This window comes from Tupaia chinensis, unplaced genomic scaffold, assembly GCF_000334495.1.
Source record: "Tupaia chinensis unplaced genomic scaffold, TupChi_1.0 Scaffold000477_1, whole genome shotgun sequence".
Taxonomy (NCBI): domain Eukaryota; kingdom Metazoa; phylum Chordata; class Mammalia; order Scandentia; family Tupaiidae; genus Tupaia; species Tupaia belangeri.
This window is the reverse complement of record NW_006159986.1, coordinates 1105929-1112363: the sequence shown is the minus strand read 5'-3', so window position 1 is coordinate 1112363 and position 6435 is coordinate 1105929. Positions and strand designations below refer to the sequence as shown.

The 6435-nt window shown below is 50.3% G+C and overlaps 1 protein-coding gene across 1 annotated transcript in view; it reads right to left on the bottom strand.

Annotated features, from left to right (window-relative positions):
• The window catches only part of GRB7 (growth factor receptor bound protein 7), an 8137-nt gene extending 7880 nt beyond the window's left edge, over positions 1 to 257 (bottom strand). The window contains exon 1 of the mRNA XM_006155905.3: positions 159 to 257. The gene's annotated coding sequence lies outside the window, so the exon portion shown is untranslated. The remainder of the gene's footprint in view (positions 1 to 158) is intronic.
• Positions 258 to 6435: the final 6178 nt, after the last annotated feature.

Below are 6435 nucleotides of genomic sequence, written 5' to 3'. Positions count from 1 at the left end.
GCCCCTGGCCTGACATCACCGAGGGGGGAAGGGAGGGGGACAGCCAGGCCGCCCGTCCGCCCACCTGGGCCGCCGGCCAGCTCGGCGCAGAGACGGGCACAGCCTGGGGCCCTGGTGCGGCTGGGGGTTGTCGTCTGCGGCCGATTTCGGTCCCTTACCTGGAGGAACCCCAGCAGGAGTAGCAGGACACTGCGTCCGAAGACGGGCTCTGTCTAGGGACCCCAGAGACCTGCGTTGGAGTTCAAATCCACTCCCGCTTCTCTACAGGTGGCAGGAAGGTGTCCCGAAGTCGGGGGCGGGGGAGAGCCCTGTGCGTCCAGATTCCAGGGCCAAGGAAACTAAAATTATCCTGGGCAGGGGGGGGCGGGGTCGGGGGAGGCGCCTGGGAGGAAGCCCAGGAGGGGAGGACGGAGACTCCCTGACACGGCGGCGACCGGGGTTGTTTTTCCCTTCCTAGCCTGGCAGCAGGTGTCAGGGGAGGGCGCAGATGCCTGGGGAGAGGCGGGGAAGACAGACGTACGGAACGCCCTCAAGAGCCAAATCCAGAGTCCCGACTACCTGGGAAGGAGGGGCTAAGGGCTGGAAGGTAGGATGAGCGGCCCCGCCCACTCTTCCCCACGCCCTTCCCCTAACCTGCTCTGTTCATTGGCCAAGCCAGGGGGCCCGTCTGCAGTTCTGGGTCCCACCCCTTGGGGTAAAGGGCACTCTGCGAAAGAGGGAAACGAGCCAGAGATGTCCAGCAACATGGCCTGCCCCTTGACCTGCAGCCAGTCTGGTCACCCGGGCTGTGCCCTGGCCCCTCAGAGGCACCCAGAATATGCTCTTGTTTCTGAGCAAAGTCCAGGGTCTCAGCTTCCTCTTTTAAAGTGAAGGGGTTAGGTAGGGTCGCACTGTGGGGGAGGAGCCACTGTGATCGGGCACCAGGGACTCCCGTTAGAGCTAACACTAACCTTCTCACTGAGCCCGTCTCAAACACGGGGGACCTGGAAAAGGGGCTGGGAGGTTGAGATCCAAGGCAGGGCCTCCCAGCTTGATGTGGGTGATAGTCGGAAAAACAAACCGTAAGATGATAAGAGTCTGCCCTGGGGGAGCACTGAAGAGTGAGTCCAGTCTCAACTTCCTCCAAACTGAGTTTTCCTTAAAAAATGAGTACAAGTGGGCCAAGCCGGGGGGGTGGGGTGGGGTGGGGGGGACACGACGACACGACCTGAGTCTCAGAGCAGCATGTGCAAAGGCAGAGTAGACTTACATACGACCTCGTGCCGGGGACACAGTGGTGGGCGACAAACCAGACTGCCCTGATCCCAGGCGGCCCAGTCTGGGAGACTGGTGACAAAGAAATAAGAATGACAGGTGACAACTGTGCTTTAAGAAAGACTCGATTAGGGAAAACTGTAGAAGTGACAATTAAGAGGAATAACTGGCTGTGATGGAAAGAAGCTTAGGACTAGTGAAGAGGAATGGGGGGAAGCCATGGGACAAGTGCCAAAACCTTTGGCAGGAGGGGACGCAGCATGCAGGAGAGGATGGGGTAAACCCAGCAGGTGTGGCAGGTGTGTGGCAGGTGTGGCAGGTGTGGCAAGAGGCATCTGTGCTTCTGAGTGCGTGACCTGTGGCCACCTGCCTCCAAATCTCCCTGGGCCAGATCCTCGGGCTCTTCCCCATGTACTGAATCTGTCTTTCAGGCCCCAGGAATGTGCGGTATTGACAAGCCCTCGGGTGGCTATTCTGCAAACCGGGACTGAGCCATCCTGTTTGTCCAGACTGGCAGGAGTCCTGGGCAGAGGCCAGACCCTGCATGGTCTATATCCACTTAAGTAGAGGCACCAAGGAGTGGGCAAATTTATATTTTATATTCGGAAAACATGGTCTGGAGGTTGAAAGACAAGTTGGAGAGAAAAGCGAGACTCAGGGGCTGAGTGATATAGGATTCTACTTACTGGCCCTCAGGAGGAAGTCTACAGTAAGGACAGAAAGCAAACATGTGGGTGGGGAAGAGGGAGAATGATTGACAATAGAGGGCACAGGGGGCTCGTAGGGAGGTCATGGCAGTAATGCGCTTTGGTCTTAGTGGCGAATGCAAAACTGTTTGTTAGGACCCGGGAAGATATATTCAAAAGAATGAATTTTACTGTGTATAACTTGTATCCAAATTTTGTTTTATTTGTTTTATTTTTTGCCAACCGGTGCATGCACTAGCCAAGACAGATAGAGGAGAGGGAGAAAGCTCCCCCCGTGTGGCTTGGTCACAGTGAAGTCTCTTCTCCATTTCTCCACCCTGCAGCAAGTTGAGGCACCCACACACATGTGTCTGGCATATTTCAAGCCGCCAGGGCCAGGATTCAAACTGCTCGGGTTTGTTTTTCCCTTCCTAGCCTGGCAGCAGGTGTCAGGGGAGGGCGCAGATGCCTGGGGAGAGGCGGGGAAGACAGACGTACGGAACGCCCTCAAGAGCCAAATCCAGAGTCCCGACTACCTGGGAAGGAGGGGCTAAGGGCTGGAAGGTAGGATGAGCGGCCCCGCCCACTCTTCCCCACGCCCTTCCCCTAACCTGCTCTGTTCATTGGCCAAGCCAGGGGGCCCGTCTGCAGTTCTGGGTCCCCCCCCTTGGGGTAAAGGGCACTCTGCGAAAGAGGGAAACGAGCCAGAGATGTCCAGCAACATGGCCTGCCCCTTGACGCCAGGCCAGTCTGGTCACCCGGGCTGTGCCCTGGCCCCTCAGAGGCACCCAGAATATGCTCTTGGAGCAAAGTCCAGGGTCTCAGCTTCCTCTTTTAAAGTGAAGGGGTTAGGTAGGGTCGCACTGTGGGGGAGGAGCACCTGTGATCGGGCACCAGGGACTCCCGTTAGAGCTAACACTAACCTTCTCACTGAGCCCGTCTCAAACACGGGGGCCCTGGAAAAGGTGCTGGGAGGCTGAGAGTCTGCCCTGGGGGAGCACTGAAGAGTGAGTCCAGTCTCAACTTCCTCCAAACTGAGTTTTCCTTAAAAAATGAGTACAAGTGGGCCAAGCCGGGGGGGTGGGGTGGGGTGGGGGGGACACGACGACACGACCTGAGTCTCAGAGCAGCATGTGCAAAGGCAGAGTAGACTTACATACGACCTCGTGCCGGGGACACAGTGGTGGGCGACAAACCAGACTGCCCTGATCCCAGGCGGCCCAGTCTGGGAGACTGGTGACAAAGAAATAAGAATGACAGGTGACAACTGTGCTTTAAGAAAGACTCGATTAGGGAAAACTGTAGAAGTGACAATTAAGAGGAATAACTGGCTGTGATGGAAAGAAGCTTAGGACTAGTGAAGAGGAATGGGGGGAAGCCATGGGACAAGTGCCAAAACCTTTGGCAGGAGGGGACGCAGCATGCAGGAGAGGATGGGGTAAACCCAGCAGGTGTGGCAGGTGTGTGGCAGGTGTGGCAGGTGTGGCAAGAGGCATCTGTGCTTCTGAGTGCGTGACCTGTGGCCACCTGCCTCCAAATCTCCCTGGGCCAGATCCTCGGGCTCTTCCCCATGTACTGAATCTGTCTTTCAGGCCCCAGGAATGTGCGGTATTGACAAGCCCTCGGGTGGCTATTCTGCAAACCGGGACTGAGCCATCCTGTTTGTCCAGACTGGCAGGAGTCCTGGGCAGAGGCCAGACCCTGCATGGTCTATATCCACTTAAGTAGAGGCACCAAGGAGTGGGCAAATTTATATTTTATATTCGGAAAACATGGTCTGGAGGTTGAAAGACAAGTTGGAGAGAAAAGCGAGACTCAGGGGCTGAGTGATATAGGATTCTACTTACTGGCCCTCAGGAGGAAGTCTACAGTAAGGACAGAAAGCAAACATGTGGGTGGGGAAGAGGGAGAATGATTGACAATAGAGGGCACAGGGGGCTCGTAGGGAGGTCATGGCAGTAATGCGCTTTGGTCTTAGTGGCGAATGCAAAACTGTTTGTTAGGACCCGGGAAGATATATTCAAAAGAATGAATTTTACTGTGTATAACTTGTATCCAAATTTTGTTTTATTTGTTTTATTTTTTGCCAACCGGTGCATGCACTAGCCAAGACAGATAGAGGAGAGGGAGAAAGCTCCCCCCGTGTGGCTTGGTCACAGTGAAGTCTCTTCTCCATTTCTCCACCCTGCAGCAAGTTGAGGCACCCACACACATGTGTCTGGCATATTTCAAGCCGCCAGGGCCAGGATTCAAACTGCTCAGTTGGCCGTGTGGGATCTAGTTCCCTTAACCACTAGACCTTAGACTTGGCCCTATATCTGAATTTCTTTTTTTTTTTTTTTGAGAGATTTTTGCTATGGTGCATGTGAGCTTGTTGGAGACAGAAAGCAATAAATAACCCCCCCAGGAGAGATGGCCTCCATTCTCCTCTTGGAATCTTGGGCATGCATGCACACATGCTGGGCATCAGCTTTAAGTCACCTGGTTGGAGGTTCGAACCATGACCGGACTACATGGGAGTTCAGCGACATAACCATTATGCCATCTGTTGGTCCCCTATCTGAATTATTTTAAATAAAAAAAGAAACAACTAAAAAGAATAAATATTTAGATCGTGAATTTTTTAAATTTATTTATTCATTCATTTATTTTAATTTGACCAGAGAGAGACAGAGAGGGAGAGAGGGAAAGTGAGAAAGCAAGCCACCAGGTCCTGGATTCGAACTGCGGTTAGTCATGTGGGAGTCCAGTGCCTTAACCACCATGCCACCTCCTGGGATCATGGGACAATATCTAGAATCCAAATATAAACCTTTACATTTCTAGTCAATTGATTTTGACAAAAATATCAAGACAAGTTGATGGGGAAAAGAATCGTCTTTTCAAGGTGAATTTTTTGCTCTACACAATACACAAAAACTAACTCAAAATAGATTATACACATAAATGTAAGAGCTAAAACTACATACTATACTTAGAGAATAAACCTAGGAGAAAATCTTTATGAACTTAAGTTAGGCAGATAACTTACATACAATAGCAAAAGAGCAACTGAGAGAATAAAAAACTGATACAAATTTTATCAAAATTTAAAATTCTTGTACCTCAAAAGACACTATAAAAGGGGCCAGCAGATAGCATAGTGGTTATGTTGCTGGATTCCCACATGGCTGACCACGGTTCAAGTCCCAGACCTGGCAGCTTAAAACTCATGCTAGCACATATGTGTGCATGCCCAAGATCCCAGGGGAGAATGGAGGAGAGGGATTGCAGCGTGGCCATTACCCCAGGATGTGATTTCTCACTTTCTGTCACTCTGTCTCTCTGGCAAGCACACACCCTATAAAAAAAAAATCTCCCCAAAAAAAAAAAAAAAAAAAAAAAAAAGGAAAGAAAAGACGCTATGAGAAAAAAAAAATTGCCAAACACTAGAAGAAAATACTTGCAAATCATATACTGGATTAACGCTCAAAAAAAAAAAACTGAGTGGGACCAGCAGTTAGCGTAATGGCTATGTCGCTGGACTCCCATGTAACCGACCACAGTTCGAGTTCTGGACCCAGTGGCTTAAAACTCAAGCAGGCACGTGTGCGTGCATTCCCAAGATCCCGAGAGGAGAATGGAGAAGGGATTGCGGCGTGGCCATCCCCCCGGGGGGTGATTTCTCGCTTTCTATGTCTTTCTGGAGAGCACATGCGCCCTATAGCAAAAAACCGCTCAAAAAGAAAAAAATCATATACTAGATTAGGAACTTTGTATCCATAATATATAAAAAACTCTTACAAATCGAAAATAAAAATAGCAAAAACGAGCAAAAGACTTGACTAGATGTTTCTTCAAATAAAGAATGGCTAGTAACTAAAAGCTGCTCCACATCATTAGTCATTAGAGAAATGCAAGTAGAACCACAATCTAGCACCCACTATGATGGGCGTAATCAATAACACAGTCAAAAAGTATTGGCAAGGATATAGGGAAATGAATTCTCATGTATTGCTAGCGGAAATGTAAAATGGTACAGCCGCTTTGAAAAACAGTTTGGCAGGGGGCCGGCAGGTGATGTGGTTAAGGGTGTTGTATTCCCATACGGCCAACCATGGTCTGAGTCCTGGACCTGGTGGCTTGCTTTCTAACTTTCTCTCTCTCTCTCTCTCTCTCTCTCTCTCTCTCATCAAATTAAAATAAGTAAAGTGAATAAATAGTTTAAAAACAAAACAAAAAATCAACAACCCCCAAAAAACAATTTGGCGGAGCCAGCAGATGGCATGGTGATTAAGGGCACTGGACTCCCACATGACCGCCACCAGTTCGAGTCTCAGACCTGGCGGCTTGCTTTCTCACTTTCTCTCTCTCTGGTCAAATTAAAATAAGTAAATAAATAAAGTTAAATAAAATAATCCTTTTTTTTTTTTTGAGAGGTTTTTCGCTATAGGGCGCATGTGCTCACCAGACAGACAGAGACAGAGAGACAGAAAGCGAGAAATCACCCCCCAGG